The sequence below is a fragment of the Palaemon carinicauda genome, chromosome 45, assembly GCF_036898095.1.
Source record: "Palaemon carinicauda isolate YSFRI2023 chromosome 45, ASM3689809v2, whole genome shotgun sequence".
Taxonomy (NCBI): Eukaryota; Metazoa; Arthropoda; class Malacostraca; order Decapoda; family Palaemonidae; genus Palaemon; species Palaemon carinicauda.
In genome coordinates, this window is record NC_090769.1 from 1,706,109 (window position 1) to 1,729,535 (window position 23,427).

The following is a 23,427-nucleotide window of genomic DNA, read 5'->3' on the forward strand; positions in this document are numbered from 1 at the left end:
ACTTACATAACACAATTCATTACAAATTTGATATTTTTTGTCATTGACACAATTGCATACAACTCTACTAGAAATGAAAAAGATAGTACCAAAACCTGTACATTTGACATTATAACCTCCTACAATGCAATATTCTGTAATATCTGATTAACATAAATTCTAAAATCTGATAAACCATCACAAACTTGAAGAATTTCAGGCTTTTGAGCAAGTTAATAATAAATAGCATAACACAGCCATAATATATCTCAACTTTAGTGGTCAGGATAAAATCTGCTGACAAGACAGTGCTATCAATAAGAAGACTTAGGTCCAACATATTTACCAGAACAGGCTGTCGGCCTTTGACAAGTACAATACATTCAAGATAACACATTGATCTACAGCTCTAAAGCCACAAGTAAAAGAATGAACAAGTTCTGTACATGGGGGATAAAATGACAGTCTAAAAGAACAAGTGATTACTCTAGTTAGGATCAGGATCTACCTCATGAACCTTTTAGCCCTTTTTGTGGCGAGGAATAAAATGGCAAATGCTGATGCTCAAAGAGGAAGGGGGCAGCGGGAGACTCATTTGCCATATGAGGCGAGTCTTTTTTGATTTGTTATAACATTTCCAAATTTGGGATAAAGGAAGGATCAAGGATGGGGAGTGGGAGATCTGAAATTGCAGGAGAGCATCAGGTTGAAATAAAAGAGAACTTCATAATTCAACGTTATTAGAAAATGTGTATAAAATCTCTATTTATCATATTATTCCTCAAGGTATATTCATGTAAACCACAGAGAGAGAGAGAGAGAGAGAGAGAGAGAGAGAGAGGAGAGAGAGAGAGAGAGAGAGAGAGAGAGAGAGAGAGAGAGAGAGAGAGAGACGCTGTTGGTAAGTAATGCAAAAGGTCCAAGGGAGGATGGGTGGGACAAAATTTTACATATATTTAAAAATTAATCACACATTAAGAAATAAGAAATACAAGATACCAAACTATTCTTTATCTTTAACATCAATCAAAAGAAGGATTCTAGATAATTTTCATCCTTAGAAAAGAGAATTGTAAAAGGGAAATATATACATAATTTTTCATAAAAGGAAAGCAAAAGTTAAAATGCTATACATGGTTTTCCCTTAGCAATATACAAGAAGTTTACAAAATATGCTTTTAATATTTTCTTATTTAAGAAACAAAAGGGGAAGAAGTAAATCTCTCGCCAGTTTTATGACAGTTTGCCTGACAGCATAGGAAGGTGCTACATGTGAGCAATATACCTTGAATTCCTTTGATAAAGAAGTTCTCTTTTAAATATCCCCCAAAAGATCAAATTAAAATTATCAGAAATATGTATAAATCTTAAATTCACAAATTATAAACAGCTGTCAATTAAATCATAATTCACTTAGCAATGCCACATAACTGGAGTCTAAAGATTGACAAGACAACTGTAACTCTTAAAAAGAAAAAAGATTGAAAAAAATGAAGCATGGAATTAACTAAACAGAAATAAGGAAACAATGAGTGACATAAAATAATCAGTCCAATGAGTGAACAAAATAACTCCTAGACTATAGCAGATAACTCCAGACACAAACGATTGCTCTAAATAATTCCATAGGCAATATAGAGTTCCAAATAAACTTATAGATCACTTCACCATCCAATTAGTACCTAAGACAACCCCCTAGAAAGGTTCTAAAGACAAAAGTGTCCAGAATTACTTTCAAGACCAAAATGGGTCATGAGTAAGTGAATGGACAAAGGAATAAGGCTCAAATAACTCCACAAACAAAGTGGTGTCAACAATAAACCAATGTACGCTACAAAATAATTCTGCAAACGAGGGAATATTCAAAACGGGTAAATCAAATAAGTACCCTAAATAGCTAATTGAATTGAGAAACACATCAAACAACTTCATAGATAAAGGATTACAATATTACTGTATAGACTAATTAGTTTCCAAAATAATCTAAAAAAAAAAACAACTAGAGCCCGAATTTCTCCCCAATCCATGGCTAGAGTTTCTCAAATAACTCCATAGACCAAGGAGTGCTACAAAAAAAGTTCTAAGCAAATCATAACTAAGGAGTATAATCACCAAAGCTTGGCAAACCAAGATATTACCCAATAGCCAATCTTTGCCGAGCTAAAACTTCATAAAATATGAGGAACATTTTTAAACAGAAAGTGCCCCAAAAGCCTGAATAATAAAGAAACCCCTTTAAACAGAAGTTTCTGAAAAAACATCTGTAAACAATGATTGCTCACAGACAACTCTATAGAGCAAGAAATGGCCAAAATATCTCAACAGACCCAAGAACAAAGACAAAAGATCTCAGAATTTACTCAAAGGAGAAACTTTAAACCATGCTGTACCACCCCCTCACAAAATACAAGTCAAGGGAAAATTTTAAATCTCTTAAAACCAAACTGACCCATTCAAAACTCCCAGCTAAAATGGCTAAAAATTTCCTTAAGGTAGACATAAACCTGAAACTTAGAAAAACCTTGTAAAACTTTGCGAGCCAAAGTAGTGAAGGAAAATATTTTGAATTGATGCTAGAAGATTAGAACCCTTTACATGAATTTCTTAAAAATGTTCATAAGAAGTGTCCCAAAGAAGAAAAGCACAGACATACTGATGTCCTTGGGGTGAATATCCCTGGAAAACAACAAGAGAAATGATTACCATTATTAAGAACTACAGTAGTTATAGGTTGCTATTGGTTTTATCGTACCCTTCAATTCTCCAGATATCTTTAAATAATCTAAATTAAAATTCAATTTCAATACTTAGCTCAAGTAACCAATGGAGCAAAATTATTTCAACTATTCCTTAAATAGGAGACAAACAGAAAGCTTTAAAAAAACTGACATCTAAAGGAAACTAAGCTGTGAAATAATCATTACATCTTCGAATGAGATCAATATTTTCCATATAAAAACACAACACACTAAACCTATCATGAACAGATATATAAATTTTAAGAGTACAAATTATCATGTTTCAGGACTTGATTAGGAATAATTTTCAAGCTTGATATTTTTGAATTTTGAAAAATGTTATTTTGATAATAAAATAAATTTTTGAATATACTTACCCGGTGATTATATAGCTGCAACTCTGTTGCCCGACAGACAACTCTACGGTAAAAACTCGCCAGCGATCGCTACACAGGTTGCGGGTGTGCCCAACAGCGCCATCTGTCGTCCAGATACCCAGTACTCAATGTAAACAAAGACTCAATTTTCTCCTCATCCCACTGCGTCTCTATTGGGGAGGAAGGGAGGGTCCTTTAATTTATAATCACCGGGTAAGTATATTCAAAAATTTATTTTATTATCAAAATAACATTTTTCAATATTTAACTTAGCCGGTGATTATATAGCTGATTCACACCCAGGGGGGTGGGTAGAGACCAGCAATATTTGTTTACACTTTTATGAGCTAAGAGTTTTTATTTCATTTTAGAAGTTATCAAAATAACAAAAACAAAATAAATAGGTACCTGGTAAGGAAGTAGACTTGAACAATTTCTCTGCCTTTTAAGTACGTCTTCCTTACGGAGCCTCGCGATCCTCTTAGGATGCTGATCGACCCCTAGGATCTGAAGTATCAAGGGTTGCAACCCATACAACAGGACCTCATCAAAACCTCTAATCTAGGCGCTCTCAAGAAATGACTTTGACCACCCGCCAAATCAACCAGGATGCGAAAGGCTTCTTAGCCTTCCGGACAACCCAAAAAACAACAATAAAAACTCTTCAAGAGAAAGATTAAAAGGGTATGGAATTAGGGAATTGTAGTGGTTGAGCCCTCACCCACTACTGCACTCGCTGCTACGAATGGTCCCAGTGTGTAGCAGTTCTTGTAAAGAGACTGGACATCTTTCAAGTAAAATGACGCGAACACTGACTTGCTTCTCCAATAGGTTGCGTCCATTATACTTTGCAGAGATATATTTTGCTTAAAGGCCACGGAAGTTGTTACAGCTCTAACTTCGTGCGTCTTCACCTTAAGCAAAGTTCGGTCTTCCTCACTCAGATGTGAATGAGCTTCTCGTATTAACAATCTGATAAAGTCTGACCAAGCATTCTTTGACAAAGGCAAGGATGGTTTCTTAACTGAACACCATAAAGCTTCAGATTGGCCTCGTAAAGGTTTAGTACGCTTTAAATAGAACTTAAGAGCTCTAACAAGGCATAAGACTCTTTCTAGTTCATTGCCTACGATCTCCGATAAGCTAGGGATATCGAAAGATTTAGGCCAAGGCCGAGAAGGCAGCTCATTTTTGGCTAGAAAACCAAGTTGTAGCGAACAAGTGGCTTTTTCTGACGAAAATCCTATGTTCTTGCTGAAGGCATGAATCTCACTGACTCTTTTAGCCGAGGCTAAGCATACCAGGAAAAGAGTCTTAAGAGTGAGATCTTTCAGGGAGGCTGATTGTAACGGCTCCAACCTGTCTGATATGAAGAATCTTAGTACCACGTCTAAATTCCATCCAGGGGTAGCCAAACGACGCTCCTTGGTGGTCTCAAAAGACTTAAGGAGGTCTTGCAGATCTTTATGTTTGGAAAGATCTAAGCCTCTATGCCGGAAGACCGATGCCAACATGTTTCTGTAGCCCTTGATAGTGGGAGCTGAAAGGGATCGTCCTTTTCTCAGGTATAAGAGAAAAACAGCTATTTGAGCTACAGAGGTACTGGTCGAGGATACAGAAACTGACTTGCACCAGTCTCGGAAGACTTCCCACTTCGATTGGTAGACTCTAATGGAAGAAGCTCTCCTTGCTCTAGCAATCGCACTGGCTGCTTCCTTCGAAAAGCCTCTAGCTCTCGAGAGTCTTTCGATAGTCTGAAGGCCGTCAGACGAAGAGCGTGGAGGCTTTGGAGTACCTTCTTTACGTGTGGCTGACGTAGAAGGTCTACCCTTAGAGGAAGACTACTGGGAAAGTCTACTAACCATCGAAGTATCTCGGTGAACCATTCTCTCGCGGGCCAGAGGGAAGCAACTAACGTCAACCTTGTCCCTTCGTGAGAGGCGAACTTCTGCAGTACCTTGTTGACAATCTTGAACGGTGGGAATGCGTAGAGATCCAGATGTGACCAATCTAGGAGGAAAGCATCTATATGTATTGCTGCTGGGTCCGGGACTCGAGAGCAATAGATTGGAAGCCTCTTGGTCAGCGAGGTTGCAAAGAGATCTATGGATGGTTTTACCCCAAGTGGCCCAAAGTCTCTTGCACACATCCTTGTGGAGGGTCCATTCGGTTGGAATTACTTGCCCTTTCCGACTGAGACAATCTGCTATGACGTTCAAGTCGCCTTGGATGAACCTCGTTACTAGGGAGATGTCTTGACCTTTTGACCAGATGAGCAGGTCCCTTGTGATCTCGTACAACGTCAGTGAGTGGGTACCTCCTTGTTTGGAGATGTACGCCAAGGCCGTGGTGATGTCCGAGTTAACTTCCACCACTTTGCCTCGAAGGAGAGACTTAAAGCTTTTCAAGGCCAGATGTACTGCCAACAGCTCCTTGCAGTTGATATGCATGCTCCTCTGACTCGATTCCACAGTCCTGAGCATTCCCGACCGTCTAGTGTCGCGCCCCAGCCCACGTCCGATGCGTCCGAGAAGAGAACGTGGTTGGGAGTCTGAACAGCCAGGGGAAGACCCTCTCTTAGGTTGATATTGTCCTTCCACCAAGTCAGACAAGACTTTATCTTTTCGGAAACCGGGATCGAGACCGCTTCTAGCGTCTTGTCCTTTTTCCAGTGAAAAGCTAGATGGTATTGAAGAGGACGGAGGTGTAGTCTTCCAAGTGACACAAATTGTTCCACGGATGACAGCGTCCCTACCAGACTCATCCACAGCCTGACTGAGCAGCGTTCCTTCTTCAGCATCTTCTGGATGGATAGCAGGGCTTGATCTATTCTGGGGGCTGATCGTCTTGTTGTTCAGCAACGTCCTCATCAGAGGGTTCGTCATCCGAAAACTGATGAGGAAACGGCAACGGAGTGGGCAACGTCTGGCTCGCTGAGTCCGGTCGCACTGGTGGATGCGTGACGGAGCCGGACGCAATATCATGGAACTGCTGCACAGTCTGTGAACTGTCAACAACCATGGGTGCGCGAGGAAGCACAGCGTCAACCCGAGACTGTCTAGACCGTCAGGGTTGTGCAGTCAACACCCTACCGGGTTGCTGAGGTTGACGCACTGCGTCAAAACAAGTCACCTCTGCTGGTTGTTGAACGTCCTGAACGTCAACAACCACCTCCGAGCGTCGCTTAACGTCAACGTGCGGCTGGCAACCCACACTGGGTCGCATCGGTGGAGGAACCACCTCAACTGGCAGACGCGAGTAGGTTACCTCAGCGTCAACAGGGCGCACAACCGACCGGTTGGAAGGTTGTTGGCCAGAAGGTTCGGTAGCAACCTTCTCCGCATTAAAGTCCTCTATCAAGGACGCAAGCTTGGACTGCATGTCTTGCAGCAAAGCCCATTTAGGGTCTACGGGAGCAGGTGTGGCAACAGACGGGGTTAGCGACTGAGGCGGTACCGTTTACCATCCCTGAAAGCCTTGTTATGCGTAACATAATTGTACAGCAAAACTTCAAAGGCTCGAAAACAGCTGTGAAGTTGACCTGTAAACAACTTGGAGCGTCTTCTGGCCAGGCGCCAGGGAGAGTCTACGAGAATTGAGAAGTCTATCTGGGCAGAAGCATGAACTCCCAAGCCGAGAACTTCTCTCGTGTCATATCAGACTCTCGCTCTATAAACCAGTTTAAAAGAAGGGAAAGCAAAGGCTGTATCCCCCAAACTCCTCCTGGTGAAAAACCAGTCGCCTAGCCAACGTAAAGCTCTCTAGGAGAGCGAGAGAGCACTAGCTTAAAAATAACGGCTTCGAAGTAGCTAGGCCTAGTGTAAGCTCTGACGTTTAGGCGAACGAGGAGCAGCAGTTACAAAAAGATCCGGACAAAGATCCTTAAAAAAATCATCATGATTTAATTAAAGTCCATAGGAGGCTAAGCAGCTTTAGGCTCCTCTCCATCTGACAGAGTCCTCAAGGGAATATAAGTAGGAGGGAGAACAGCAACTTCCTCATCTACAGGAACCTTGTCCGGAAAAAGCTGAGTCTCAAGCAAGGGAGAGACCTACCGTGGTGGCAATGCTTTACAAGCAGAGTCCACACTCACTGGTGCATTAGTAGCGGACCAGAACGCAACGTCATGTAACTGCTTGACAGTCTGTGAACTGTCAACAACTGAACTGTCAACCACAACAGGTGCGTGAGGACGCACAGCGTCCACTCGAGACTGCTTTGACTGCCTAGACTGAGCAGTCAAAACAACTCTAGAATGCGGAGGTTGACGCACAGCGTCAAAACAAGTCAACTCCGATTGTTAGTGAACGTCTTGAACGTCAACAGGAGCATCAGCAAGTGGCCTAACGTCCAAATGCGGCTGAAAAACCACACGAGACCGCATCGAGTGTGGTTCTAAACAACCTGACTGACGTGACTAAGCTACGCCAACGTCAACAGTAAGCACAAAGGAACGTTAGGTTGGCTGAAAGCCAGGATATCGATGAGATAAACGGCTAGACTCAACGGACTAATCGGCAGAATAGTCTTCCATAAGGGAGGCAAGCATATACTGCATGTCTTGCCATAAAACCAATTAAGGATCAACGGAAATGGTTGTGGTAAGAGACGAGGGTAACGTCTGTGACCGCAACACTTTGCCTACAAAAAAAGACTCTTGGAGTCTGTGTTACGCTTTTGTTAGGCGGCGAGCAGTTATCCGATGACTGCATAGGGTCAGAGCTGTCCTAATGGTTGTAACCAGGATGCTGGACCTGTCCTGAAAGGACTGACTTTCGCTTAAGGGCTTCGAAACCTTGTGACAGGTTACTTAAGCGAAAAGCCTTCGGATGACGAGGAGAAACAACGTCTCTCTCGTCTTATGGTAGGGGAGATCTTGGTAAGATACACCCGATACCATAGAGGGAAAACGTCTGTTCGTTGGTCAAGGCCTCTCGAACCCATAAGTCGTTTGACATTACTTCTCCCCTGGGCTTGGGAGCATGTAAGAGGTCCCGGACTAGGTGAACGACAGGCACGAACAGACGAACCCTCGGACGCAACACTGTAACACTTTGCGCATATCACTTTATCACTTCGATTTTCTTTTTTGCACTTATTTCACTGAAATCGAAACTTTTACTGATTTCTACCTGAAACACGCAATTCTACCCTTCATTAAACGGTAGTAATTGCGAAATCAGTCGTATAATGCAAGCTCATTAATACCAGCAAAAAACAGAAAACATATTTTGAGATAAAAAAATCAGTGGCTGGGAAAGAGACTAAACACTAGTTCATATAACTACGTTTTCAATCTCTCACCGCACATAGCCTGGGGACGAGAATAAAAAACTAAAACGTTTTATCCTTCCTCCCCGTACAGCGACTAGGGACGAGAGTAACTCGAGAACAACGTTACCCGCTTGAACGGAACGTTTTCTCTCCTCTCTCTCCCTCCGTCTCTATCTCTCTCTCTCTTTCTCTCTTGATTTCGCACCTAAGAGAAGAGCCCAATTATATTTCGTCAAAAAAACATGTTATTTGACTAAAGGAAAAAACTGAAAGGTTTTTCAATTAAAAAGTTCCTTTAAAATAGAATTTAAAACATTTAAGCTAAGAAAGAATGAACAAAACGTCAGAATCGATTTACTCTTACTGCAAAGTGAAACCGTGATACACTCTCTCTCTATCGTAACGATAGAGCGCATGTTGAACGTCCTGAACGTCAACAACTGCGTAGCATAAATAAACTAAACGTTAGTTCATCTTTGAAAACAGTACGAAGACTATCAAAGAAAATCTTTCATAAAATATTACATTTAAAAAGTTTTAAATCCTTAGCTCTTTAAAAGCTAATTACGATATAAAGGGCTCAACGTTGATTAACTTCGGTTTCCAAGTTAGGACCGCCTACTCTCAGGAAAGGTCTATATAAACAAAACATTAAAATTATTTTTATATGTTTATAATAAATGGAAAGTTTATCGAAGAGGCCTAATAAAGGCGGAGAGATATAAAATATATAGAGGAAAATCTATAACGTGATATAATTACTAAAAGCCTAAACACACTTCCGTCTAAGGAAAGGGTCGGCCATTTAAAAGTGAAAGAAAGTCGATACTCTCTTTGTCACCATAATTAAATCTATCCAAAACGAGTTCAAGATTTAAGATGAAGATAAAACACCTGCATAGCGAAAGCTCAAAACTAGAATAAAGTACTTCACCAATTAGTTGTGAAAAAACTCCAGTTTAGCAACAGCGAGTAAGTACGTCTTGTCGATAGCTCGACAGAGAGAAAATTGAGTCTTTGTTTACATTGAGTACTGGGTATCTGGACGACAGATGGCGCTGTTGGGCACACCCGCAACCTGTGTAGCGATCGCTGGCGAGTTTTTACCGTAGAGTTGTCTGTCGGGCAACAGAGTTGCAGCTATATAATCACCGGCTAAGTTAAATATTGAAAAATGTTATTTTCATTAGTAAAATAAATTTTTGAATATACTTACCCGGTGATCATGTAGCTGCAGCTCTGCTGCCCGACAGAAAAAAACCTACGGGCGGAATACGCCAGCGATCGCTATACAGGTGGGGGTGTACATCAACAGCGCCATCTGTCGAGTAGGTACTCGAGTACTTCTTGTCAACACAGAACCAATTTTCTCCTCGGTCCACTGGGTCTCTATTGGGGAGGAAGGGTGGGTCCTTTAATTCATGATCACCGGGTAAGTATATTAAAAAATTTATTTTACTAATGAAAATAACATTTTTCAATATTAATCTTACCCGTTGATCATGTAGTTGATTCACACCCAGGGGGGTGGGTGGAGACCAGCATACATGTTAACATTAGAAGCTAAGTATTCCGTATTTCATTTTAGCAGTTATTCAAAATAACAAACATAAAATTAATAAGTACCTGGTAAGGAAGTCGACTTGAACAATTACTCTGCCTTTTTAAGTACGTCTTCCTTACTGAGCCTCGCGATCCTCTTAGGATGCTGAGCAACTCCTAGGTGCTGAAGTATGAAGGGCTGCAACCCATACTAAAGGACCTCATCACAACCTCTAATCTAGGCGCTTCTCAAGAAAAGAAATTGACCACCCGCCAAATCAACCAGGATGCGAAAGGCTTCTTAGCCTTCCGTACAACCCAAAAACAACAATAAAAACATTTCAAGAGAAAGATTAAAAGGTTATGGGATTATGGGAATGTAGTGGTTGAGCCCTCACCTACTACTGCACTCGCTGCTACGAATGGTCCCAGGGTGTAGCAGTTCTCGTAAAGAGACTGGACATCTTTAAGGTAAAATGATGCGAACACTGACTTGCTTCTCCAATAGGTTGCATCCATTACACTCTGCAGAGATCTGTTTTGTTTGAAGGCCACTGAAGTTGCGACAGCTCTAACTTCATGTGTCCTTACCTTCAGCAAAGCATGGTCTTCCTCATTCAGAAGAGAATGAGCTTCTCTAATCAAAAGTCTGATGTAATAAGACACTGCGTTCTTCGACATCGGTAAAGAAGGTTTCTTAATAGAGCACCATAAAGCTTCTGATTGTCCTCGTAAATGCTTCGTACGTCTTAAATAGTACTTAAGAGCTCTTACTGGGCATAGGACTCTCTCTTGTTCGTTTCCAACCAAACTGGACAGACTTGGAATCTCGAACGATTTGGGCCAAGGACGAGAAGGGAGTTCGTTTTTGGCTAAAAAACCAAGCTGTAAGGAACATGTAGCCGTTTCAGATGTAAATCCTATGTTCCTGCTGAAGGCGTGTATCTCACTGACTCTTTTAGCTGTTGCTAAGCAGACGAGGAAAAGAGTCTTCAAAGTGAGATCTTTAAAAGAGGCTGATTGAAGCGGTTCAAACCTTGCTGACATCAGGAACCTTAAAACCACGTCTAAGTTCCAACCTGGTGTGGCCAACCGACGCTCCTTCGAGGTCTCAAAAGACTTAAGGAGGTCCTGTAGATCTTTGTTGTTGGAAAGATCTAAGCCTCTGTGGCGGAAGACTGCTGCCAACATGCTTCTGTAACCTTTGATCGTAGGAGCTGAAAGGGATCTTACCTTCCTTAGGTGTAAAAGGAAGTCAGCTATCTGAGTTACAGAGGTACTGGTTGAGGATACTGAATTCGCCTTGCACCAGCTTCGGAAGACTTCCCATTTTGACTGGTAGACCTTGAGAGTGGATGTCCTCCTTGCTCTGGCAATCGCTCTGGCTGCCTCCTTCGAAAAGCCTCTAGCTCTTGAGAGTCTTTCGATAGTCTGAAGGCAGTCAGACGAAGAGCGTGGAGGCTTGGGTGTACCTTCTTTACATGCGGCTGACGCAGAAGGTCCACTCTTAGAGGAAGAGTCCTGGGAACGTCTACTAGCCATTGCAGTACCTCGGTGAACCATTCTCTCGCGGGCCAGAGGGGAGCAACCAACGTCAACCTTGTCCCTTCGTGAGAGGCGAACTTCTGCAGTACCTTGTTGACAATCTTGAACGGGGGGAACGCATAAAGGTCTAGATGGGACCAATCCAGAAGAAAGGCATCTATGTGAACTGCTGCTGGGTCCGGAATCGGTGAGCAATAATTTGGGAGCCTCTTGGTCATCGAGGTAGCGAACAGATCTATGGTGGGCTGACCCCACAAGGCCCATAGTCTGTTGCAAACATTCTTGTGAAGGGTCCATTCTGTAGGGATGATCTGACCCTTCCGGCTGAGGCGGTCTGCCATGACATTCATGTCGCCTTGAATGAACCTCGTTACTAGAGATATGTTTCGATCTCTTGACCAGGTGAGGAGGTCCCTTGCGATCTCGAACAACGTCATCGAATGAGTCCCTCCTTGCTTGGAGATGTACGCCAAGGCTGTGGTGTTGTCGGAGTTCACCTCCACCACCTTGCCTAGAAGGAGGGACTTGAAGCTTCTCAAGGCCAGATGAACTGCCAGTAGCTCCTTGCAGTTGATGTGCAGTGCTCTTTGATCCGAATTCCACGTGCCCGAGCATTCCCGACCGTCCAGTGTCGCACCCCAGCCCGTGTCCGATGCGTCCGAGAAGAGAAGGTGGTCGGGGGTCTGAACAGCCAGTGGCAGACCTTCCCTGAGAAGAATGTTGTTCTTCCACCAAGTCAGTGCAGACTTCATCTTCTCGGAGATAGGAACTGAGACCGCTTCTAGTGTCATGTCCTTTCTCCAGTGAGCAGCTAGGTGATACTGAAGGGGTCGGAGGTGGAGTCTCCCTAACGCGATGAACTGGTCCAGAGATGAAAGCGTCCCTATCAGACTCATCCACTGTCTGACTGAACATCGGTTCTTCTTCAGCATGCTCTGGATGCATTCTTGGGCTTGACTGATTCTGGGGGCCGACGGAAAAGCCCGAAAAGCTTGACTCTGAATCTCCATACCTAGATATACTATAGTTTGGGATGGGACGAGTTGGGACTTTTCCATATTGACCAGGAGACCCAATTCCTTGGTCAGATCCAGAGTCCATTTTAGATTCTCCAGACAGCGACGACTTGACGCAGCTCTTAAAAGCCAGTCGTCCAAATAGAGGGAGGCTCTGATGTCTGCTAAATGCAGGAATTTGGCAATATTCCTCATCAGTTTGGTAAACACTAGAGGTGCCGTGCTTAGGCTAAAGCACAGGGCTTGGAACTGGTATACCACCTTCCCAAAAACGAACCTTAGAAAAGGTTGGGAATCTGGGTGGATGGGGACGTGAAAGTACGCGTCCTTTAGGTCTAACGAGACCATCCAGTCTTCCTTCCTGACCGATGCTAGAACCGACTTCGTCGTCTCCATGGTGAACGTCTGCTTGGTGACAAAGACATTTAGAGCACTGACGTCTAGCACCGGTCTCCACCCTCCTGTCTTCTTCGCCACTAAGAAGAGACGGTTGTAGAAGCCAGGGGATGGATGGTCCCGGACTATGACTACCGCTCCCTTTTGTAGCAAGAGAGACACCTCTTGCTGTAAAGCTAGCCTCTTGTCCTCCTCTCTGTACCTGGGAGAGAGGTCGATGGGAGTTGTTGCTAGAGGGGGCTTGCGCAAGAATGGAATCCTGTACCCCTCTCTGAGTAACTTCACAGACTGTGCGTCTGCACCCCTGTTCTCCCAGGCCTGCCAGTAGTTCTTGAGCCTGGCTCCCACTGCTGTCTGAAGAAGGTGGCAGTCAGACTCTGCCTCTTGAGGACTTGGAACCCTTCTTCTTGTTGCCACGTTGACTATCGGCACGAGTACCTCCTCTGCTGGAGGTTCTGCCACGAAAGGGCGGAATGAACCTAGACGCTGGTGTGTCCATCCTAGGTCTAGGCACGGAAGGTAAAGCTGTGACTTTACGTGCGGATGACGCCACCAGGTCATGAGTGTCTTTCTGGATCAACGAGGCGGCAATCCCCTTGATCAACTCTTCAGGAAAGAGACACTTCGATAGCGGAGCAAACATCAGTTCTGACTCTGACATGGGGCGACTCCCGCCGACAAGAAGGAGCAAAGGTGATCCCGCTTCTTGAGAACTCCAGACACGAAAGAAGCCGCAAGCTCGCCAGACCCATCCCGTATGGCTTTGTCCATGCAGGACATGATGAGCATGGCAGAATCCTTATCCGAAGGGGAGGTCTTCCTGCTCAACGCTCCCAAACACAAGTCCAGGAAGTTAAAGATCTCGAACGCACGGAAAACTCCCTTCAAAAGATGGTCCATGTCCGAAGAAGTCCAGCAAATCTTGGAGCGTCTCATAGCCAGTCTGCGGGGAGAGTCTACCAGACTTGAGAAGTCGCCCTGGGCAGAGGCAGGAACTCCCAAACCGAGAACCTCTCCCGTGGCATACCAGACGCTAGATCTGGAAGCAAGCTTGGTCGGGGGAAACATGAAGGATGTCTTCCCAAGTTGCTTCTTGGCCTGCAACCACTCTCCCAGTACCCTTAGAGCTCTCTTGGACGAGCGAGCGAGTACGAGCTTCGTAAAGGCAGGAGCTGCTGACTGCATGCCTAAAGCGAACTCAGAGGGAGGTGAGCGTGGAGCTGCAGACACAAACTGGTCCGGATACAACTCCTTAAACAGGGCAAGGACTTTCCTAAAGTCTAAGGAGGGAGGCGTAGTCTTGGGTTCATCTATGTCGGAGTGTTGGTCGTCCAAATGCGCAGCTTCGTCGTCATCAGAGATTCCTTCATCCGAATGCTGAGGAGGAAGCGGCAAAGGAGGAGATAAAAGCTGAACGGCTGAATCCGGCAGCACGGGTGCATGCGTAGCTGCACTGGATCCAACGTCATGCCGCTGTTGGTCAGTCTGAGAGCTGGCAACAACCAAAGCGGAGTGGTGGTGCGTGGTGGGGACCACCGTGGGTTGCGGAGACTGACGCACCGCGTCAAAACACGGCAGCTTGACTCCACCTTCCTGCTGATGCGGTAGCTCACGCACATCAACGGAGGGTGCCGCACGTCGGCTAACGTCAACATGCGTCTGGCAGGGTTGACTGCGCATAGGTGGTGGAGCTCTCACAGCCGGAGTGTGGGAGCAGGCAGCCGCAGTGTCAGCTGGGCGCACAACCGTGGCAGGTTGTAGGCTAACGGGTGCAGCGTCAACCTTCTCAGCACGATACTCCTGCATGAAGGAAGCTAGCTGAGTCTGCATAGACTGCAGCAAAGACCACTTAGGGTCTACAGCGGCTGGTGCGGCAACAGACGGAGTGATTGCCTGCTGCGGAACCACTCTACCTCTCTTGGGAGGTGTGCAGTCTTCGGAGGACTGCGGCGAGTCCGAACTGACCCAGTGGCTACACCTGGGCCGTTGGACTCGCTCGGAAGGGACCTTGCGCTTGAGAGGTCGTGAGACCTTGGTCCAGCGTTTCTGTCGAGAAACCTCTTCCGCAGACGAGGAATGAATGGGCTCACTCGTCTGTTTGTGGGTGGGACGATCTCGGCAAGATACGTCCTCAACCACGGAGGGAACGTCTATCCGCTGATCAAGGCCTGTCGAACCCTTTGGTCGTACGACATTGCTTCTCCCCTGGGCTTGGGAGCTTGCAAGAGGTCCCGGACTGGGAGGACGACAGGCACGAACAGACGCACCCTCATGCGTAACACTGACACTTTTCACTGCACTGACACTCACTTCACTTCCCACTGCACTTTTACCTTTCAACTCCCTGACGTCAGCCATGAGTTGATTGCGGTCATTCGCTAATGACTCAACTCTCTCACCAAGAGCCTGAATGGCACGCATCATATCCGCCATCGAAGGTTGATGAGAGCTAGAAGGAGGGTCGGGTGTAACCACTACAGGGGAAGGATTAGGTTGTGGGGCATGGGGAGAGGAAAAATCAATAGAGCGAGACGAACTCCTCCTGATCCTATCCTTCTCTAGCCTACGTGCATACTTAAGGAATTCTTGAAAATCGAATTCCGAAAGCCCAGCGCATTCCTCACATTGATCTTCCAATTGACAGGCTTTACCCCTACAATTGGAACAAACGGTGTGCGGATCGATAGAGGCCTTCGGAAGACGCCTAGAACAGTCCCTAGCGCTACACTTCCTGTACTTGGGGACTTGAGTAGGGTCAGACATCTTGAATTAGTCAAAGGGGGGAAATCCAAAATCTATCCAAGTCGTCAACAAATAATCCAAAATCTAATCAATGAAAGTGAGAAAGTATTGAGGATAACTTCTGCACAGCGAAAGCTAATAACTAGAGAGAATACTTCACCAAATAACGTGAAAATCAACTCCAGAAAACAACAGCATATCAAGTAGGTCTTGCCGGTGGCACGACAGAGAGAAAATTGGTTCTGTGTTGACAAGAAGTACTTGAGTACCTACTCGACAGATGGCGCTGTTGATGTACACCCCCACCTGTATAGCGATCGCTGGCGTATTCCGGGCAGCAGAGCTGCAGCTACATGATCAACGGGTAAGATTAATATTGAAAAAAGAATTTTCAAAAAGAATTAACTCCTTAAAAATGCTAGCATTTCTAACACATCAAACCATCAACAATTAATCAATGATAAAATATCAGCCTTCAGCAATATCCCTCAATAGAGATTTCAGATGTTTGTTTGTGATAAATTAACCATTTAATATTAGTACAAAAAATTTTAGCTAATACCTTTTTTATGATTTATAACAGTACTATGATTAAGTGTTTGCATCACTTCAAATGCTATATAGAAATTATGGCAACCATACAAGCATTGTGGTCAAATCAAATTTGAATTAAGTGGCACACAACTGAAAATTATATGACCTTTCTCTATAGTCTTGATAAATGTGAAATAAATAATATAATTAAATTTTCAATTGATGACAATACATAAGTGAGAGCCTCTAGTAAATTTAGTAAGGCACAAGATAGCAAAAGATTGAGATGGTGATCAAAATTGTTGAAGTGGTGATTCCGCGATATTTCAAGTTGCAAAGAAAGTATAACTTACGGTAATTTTACGCTTTGTTCTTTGTTGAAATTTTCAAATAAAAAACTGACAGTAGTGTTTACAATAGTTGAGACTTGATTAGTATACTGTAAAATGCAAACTATATGGCACATACACCAACAAACTTTAGGATTTCTAGAAAAAATATTAGCTTTTCAGTTGAATTCTAACAGTTAATTTTAACATATTAATTAGGCACTATTAGGGTACTTAGAGCCTCACTTTAAATACATTTACACAAGAATTTTGAAACATACTATTTCTCTCAACACCTAAAACCATGACATGATTTTTTTTCTCTTGAAGTCATTGATCTTGAATTCCACTAGTACAGTAGAACAGAAGATTTTTTTTTTTTTTTTTTTTTTTTTGGTGATTAATGGACATCACCATTACATCTGCCTTCAGTCACTTGTTAAGTCTCAAACAAGCGACCAACTATTCCCTGAAAAAAATTATTTTATGAATTACTCCTCATACAATTTAGGACAAATAAAATGTTTTGATTGGCAAACTGAAACATATAATAAAAGATGATCTATAAAAACTGTTATTAGATGAAATTATGGCAAAAAATTATGATGTTTTTCAGTTCTTTCAGGAAAATCTTTAGAAACCAACACATAGATATTGAAAATTATTATATTTTATCTAAACAAAATATATTTGATTCCAGAGTCTGCTAAAAATAGTATTATTAGATGGAAACTACAGTACCTTTAAAAAACTGAAATTAGGGTACAGTATTAATAATTGGTATGCACAAAATTGTCTGTAAATTATAGGAAATGCTTCAAGTAGTTAAAGGAGTAACATTTAGAATATTAGAAAAGTCAATACTTCTCAATATGGAACTAATTGACTTATTAATATCAATTAGTTAATTATCATATCTTATATTATTTCTTTTCAAATTGACTAACAAGAATTAGTTGAGCGTTCAATTTACACAAGATCTAAGTTATACAAATTCTAAATTTCAACATTAAACTGATTTTTTTTATGTAACCTTTCGGTACATAAAATGATTCAATTCAAAATTTCTAATCAGCTTCAAGATTTTCTTCAAGGTAGGTCTCATTTATACCCGTTTCAAATTGTAAGAAGAGACCATGAATAGATGTATGCCTTATCCAGAACCGTTGTTCACTTCTATCAAAATTGTTAAAGAAACTAGTCTACAACCCACATAGATTTGTCTTATTTCATATACTGTATACAACTAATAGCTGAATTACTAAAGCCTGAGGAATGGTACCTAAATCATATAATCTTTGTATGATTTTTTTTCAGCAAACACAAACACTGCGTCACTGAAAGGTTCTTCTCAAATTCCATGGACGTGCTTACACCCCTAAAATTGCAAGCTGTGGGAGGAAAGAGAAGGATTCACCATTCGGTCAAACTTCTCTGATCCATGCAGAGATAGCATTCTTGGTTACTTTCTTTTTATTCCTCCCAGTGCTAACAAAAAGATATTTTGAGTAGGGATGAGCTCTACTTATGCATTTGAAATAGCGTCTTGATGCTCTCACAGGACTCAACAGTAGCCAATCAGGATCAGGACTGTGTTTATCTCCATTCCCAGGTATACCAGATTCTGTTTGTCTTCAAAAATTGACTTCTCTCGGTTCATCATGATCCCCAAATCATGAAAAAACTCAAGAAACCTGTCTCATTGACAAAGGGTTTCCTTCGAGTCCACCAAAATTAGCCAGTCTTCCAGATAACATAATAGATAGATCCCATTAGAATGGGCTCAGACTAATATCAGGGTGAAAATCCTGGTGAGGACTTACGGAGCTGTTGATAGCCCGAAACACAACACCTTGAACTGGTATACCTAATCTGCCCCTACAAATCGAAGGTACTTCCTCGAGACGAGATTGTTGGGATCTGGAAGTACACATCCTTGAGGTCTATTGTGATTATGAAGTCTTGCAACTTTATTGCCTGTTTGATCATGGGTGCAGTCTGAATCTTGAATGGAATCTGCAGAACAAATTCATTCAAGACACCTTTTTGACAAGAAAGAGACAACTATAGAAGCCTCCCAACTTGTCACAGGCTTACTGGAGATAACCCTTCTCTACCATGGTCCTGATCTCTGCTCAAGGGGCTCCATCCCTTAATGATCCGTGTATACAACGTTGACCTCACTGGGGGATGCTTTGACAGAAGTATCCAAGTGATCAGAAAAGGAATATCTTCCTTCTCCAATGCCGCACCCGGATGGCATGAAGAAGAGTTGAACAGATTGTAATCATTATCATCGTTGACAGGGGAATGAGGCCTGGACAGATCTTTCCCAAGGTCCTGAGACAGAAAGCCTTTTGTGCAAAACTAGACATGCCTCGGGACTCTCAGATTGTCCATGAGTCTTGCGGCCTGGTTCTTTGGGACAGTACCAGTAGCCTTGCTTTCTCTGAATAGGACCTGTTTCCCAGTAAAGGAAACAGGGACGCTAGGTGCTTCCTTGGGTCTTATTGCCTCCTGCTGTGCTTTGACTTGAGGCTTCACTGATTCTTGCTCCCTTCATAAGATATCCAAAGGCGGAATATTATCCAATTGTACAGGAGATGACCTGAATTGGTCAACAAACAAGATCACCCTTGGCGATCTGGCGATCTTAAGCCCCTGTGCATTCGTGGGTGGAACGTATCCCTTGGGGGTGTGGTCACCTGTCTCCTTGGTCTACGCCTTCTTTAATCGAGTCTTATTGGGATAATGCCCAACTCCTCCCTTGAGAGATTAATATCTCTTGATTTAGGCTTATCTGTCTCAGCTTGTGATATTGGATTGTACATGGAAACCTGCAAAGGTACTCCAGTTACAGGATCCCTGCTTATAGCCACACTCCTATGATTCGAGGGAGAGGAAGCACAAGGTGCTTGTAAGTAAAGCACAATTTTTCTGGTGGCACCGCAGAGCTGGTCTTCAGTCTCTCAGGAAAACCTGGAGCCATGTTTATTGAAGCAGCTCTCACTACTTGTTGAAAGAACTGCTCCTCTCTCGAGAGAGAGAGAAAGAGAGCATGCCCAGCGGGTTTTTGAAAGGCGTTCACTTTGGTTATAGGAGCACAAGAGACGAAAAGCTTGTACTACAGGAGTGCAATCACTGTCCGTGCATTTTAAAGCGTAAGGGTATGCTGATGCAGTCGCCAACAAGAAAGTGGAAGCAAAATGGGAAACAGGTGTGCAAGCATTGTCCATTTGCTTAATCTATTTAGGGTGTGCTACAGGTAGCACAGGTAACTGAGCATGCTCAAGAAAGTGTGAGTCTCTTGTATCTTCAGTAGAGTATCGCGATGGTCCACATACTGCATTTTCTCAAGAACTTGCTTGCAATCTCCAGGGAACTCCGAAGAGCTAGAGCTCAGACAAAGGAATATGCCGACGCTTTGAGCTACCTGGTCTGATAGACCACCAGATGAGGACAATGACTCGTGCTTGTGATTGTATCCGCCAAAAAGCCCCAAAGGGTCAGCATGCTAGAGACAAGCTGTTCAACATGCACATGCTGGGGATACACTTGTGGGGGTAACAATCAGCAGGTCCTTGGATGGGCAAACACTTGCAGTGGAGGTAGAAGGTCCTGAGGGCAGAACACAAAAGATGAAAAAATCCCTCCTCTAAGCTCTTAAAGGGGAAGAGCCAGTGGCATCCTTAACAGGCGCAGCGATGCTCTCTTGCTGAGCCCCTCGAGCCAACACCTCCACTAGCCTATCATTCAAAGGGGATCCCTTCAAGCCAAGGAAAGCCAAAGAACATACAAAGCAACTTGTACGCCAGACTCCCCTCAAGAGGAAGCCAATAACATGCACCCACCACCTTTCACCAGGGAAACAGAAAGAGTTTCCTACTTAGAAGGTTGTCCCAACGTTTAAGGGCCACTGCTCTTACCCGACTGCCTTCCAGAGGAGGCTGACTGGGAAGACTCAAATGGGAGAGTACCAGGCAACAGGGAGAGAAGTCAGGACTTCTTTAACTTTCCCTTTTGGACTTCTTTCTCCTCCAGCCTTACAACTCCCGCTGGAAGGACGGCCACTCCCGACATTCACTGCAGGGAGAAGCCTGGATGCTGGAGTGTCTTGTGCATGTAAGGCAAAAAAAAAAATAGGATCAATCTTCTTATTGGACATAAGAGTGCCCCAACTAAGGCCCAAAACTCCTGAGCACACCGCATGTCTGGTATACCTTACCGAGATATACACAAACATGCAACTTGAAAAAAGAGAAAGGGGTTGAAGTTTTCATTTTAGCCAAAATATTCAGTGAGGTGAGAACGTCTGCTCACACCAAAGGCTGAAACCAAAGTGGTTTGTCAGTGAGCCAGCAGGGGCCCGTTGCTTCCCAGCTGCTGACTGGTAACAGCTAGTTGATTGTTGACACCTCATTAAAATTTAACTGTGTTCAAGCTTCACTGACACTGTATCATACTCCTATATAATAAAGGAGGGTTTGTATTCATTTAGGAACAAGAGTATATTTTAAACCCTAACTGGGGACTAAACCATTTTTCATTAAACCTGTTATATATATATTATTACTTACTAGCATTTGGTGTTGGGTAAAGTGATAACGTTTATGTAAGAAGTAACTTCTAAAAATAATTTGGTGAATGGATTGGTTTGTGTTATCTTCCATTGATCCTGGAAGTTTAAGTCTATTGGCAAGAATAGTTATACTTCAGTGCTGGAAGGAAAATATTGATATCAATTAAATAAACCCTGTTATAGTAATCAAGCAGCTGGACTCACCTCAAACATCAAGCAAGGGGTCCCAGGTCAAATTAATTAATGAATAACTTTTGGACATATGGGAGGTGAAATACTAGACTTGCAAATAATCTATATTACTTTTTTTTTTTTTTTGCCAAAATTTATGAATTTCAGGGCTATATTACAATTACAGATTTTTCAACAAGAATCATACTAAGATACAGTACAGTATATGGTATTCTTTAGCCCTAAGGCCGAGCGTTTAAAATTTATGACTCAATTAAGTATACTATCTAATCTTACATTAGCTACTATTTCACTGATAAAGACTTTTCAAGAATTCCCCTTTAGAGAAAATTTTGTATCTAGAATGATCCAATAATATACAGACATAAAACTAACAATGTACAATATAGTAATGACAAAATCTATGATTATCTCACCAAAACATAATTTGGTTAACAATCTTACTTTCAAGAGAATTTCTGCGATATTAAACTTTCTTATTTAGTAGATACTCAACACCGTATATAAGTTACCTTCCATAGATAACCTAACTGAGGTGTAAACTTCTGAAATAAAAGTAGATGAAAAGTTAATGTTAACTTATCTTTAAACTGAAGTCAGAAAATATTACAGCCTCCATCCATGGTCTCAGCTTTGATTTGGATATAAATAATTCAATATTGCATCATTATCATTCCTTCAGCATCCATCTCTTTCCTATATTATTTGGGGAATGGGGTTACCCACTAGAAATGATATTTTAATTATAAAATAAATTTTTGAATATACTTACCCGGTGAATATATAGCTGCAACTCCGTTGCTCGACAGACAAAAAACTGTACAAAAAAAACTCGCCAGCGATCGCTATACAGGTTACGGGTGTGCCCATCAGCGCCAGCTGTCGGCCAGATACCAAGCTCCATGTAAACAAAGACTCAATTTTCTCCTCGTCCCACTGCGTCTCTATTGGGGAGGAAGGGAGGGTCATTTAATTTATATATTCACCGGGTAAGTACTGTATATTCAAAAATTTATTTTATAATTAAAATATCATTTTCAAATATTTAACTTAGCCGGTGAATATATAGCTGATTCACACCCAGGATGGTGGGTAGAGACCAGTAAAATATGTTTACATTTTATGAGCTAAGAGTTTTTATTTCATTTTAGAAGTTATCAAAATAACAAAAACAAAATAAATAGGTACCTGGTAAGGAAGTCGACTTGTACGATTACTCTGCCTTATAAGTACGTCTTCCTTACGGAGCCTCGCGATCCTCTTAGGATGCTGATAGACCCCTAGGAGCTGAAGTATCAAGGGCTGCAACCCATACAACAGGACCTCATCAAACCCCTAATCTGGGCGCTCTCAAGAAATGACTTTGACCACCCGCCAAATCAACCAGGATGCGAAAGGCTTCTTAGCCTTCCGGACAACCCATAAAAACAACATTAAAAACATTTCAAGAGACAGATTAAAAGGATATGGAATTAGGGAATTGTAGTGGTTGAGCCCTCACCCACTACTGCACTCGCTGCTACGAACGGTCCCAGTGTGTAGCAGTTCTCGTAAAGAGACTGGACATCCTTTAGATAAAAAGACGCGAACACTGACTTGCTTCTCCAATAGGTTGCGTCCATTATACTTCGCAGAGATCTATTTTGCTTAAAGGCCACGGAAGTTGCTACAGCTCTAACTTCGTGCGTCTTCACCTTAAGCAAAGCTTGGTCTTCCTCACTCAGATGTGAATGAGCTTCTCGTATTAACAATCTGATAAAGTATGATAAAGCATTCTTTGACATAGGCAAAGATGGTTTCTTAACTGAACACCATAAAGCTTCAGATTGGCCTCGTAAAGGTTTGGTACGCTTTAAATAGAACTTAAGAGCTCTAACAGGGCATAAGACTCTTTCTAGTTCATTGCCTACGATATCCGATAAGCTGGGAATATCGAAAGATTTAGGCCAAGGCCGAGAAGGCAGCTCATTTTTGGCTAGAAAACCAAGTTGCAGCGAACAGGTGGCTTTTTCTGACGAAAATCCGATGTTCTTGCTGAAGGCATGAATCTCACTGACTCTTTTGGCCGAGGCTAAGCATACCAGGAAAAGAGTCTTTAGAGTGAGATCTTTCAGGGAGGCTGATTGTAACGGCTCAAACCTGTCTGACATGAGGAATCTTAGTACCACGTCTAAATTCCATCCA

The 23,427-nt window shown here is 42.7% G+C and overlaps 1 long non-coding RNA gene across 2 annotated transcripts in view; it reads right to left on the bottom strand.

The window, feature by feature from the left end:
• Positions 1-826: 826 nt before the first annotated feature.
• The window catches only part of LOC137634693 (uncharacterized), a 28,940-nt gene continuing 6,339 nt past the window's right edge, over positions 827-23,427 (bottom strand). Inside the window, exons 2-5 of one of the 2 annotated variants that reach the window (XR_011042563.1) lie at positions 21,688-21,788; positions 21,050-21,190; positions 16,754-16,941; positions 827-2,655 (exon numbers count right to left, since the gene is read on the bottom strand). This is a non-coding gene — a long non-coding RNA (uncharacterized lncRNA). The remainder of the gene's footprint in view (positions 2,656-16,753; positions 16,942-21,049; positions 21,191-21,687; positions 21,789-23,427) is intronic. The other variant, XR_011042562.1, reaches the window with a different exon arrangement.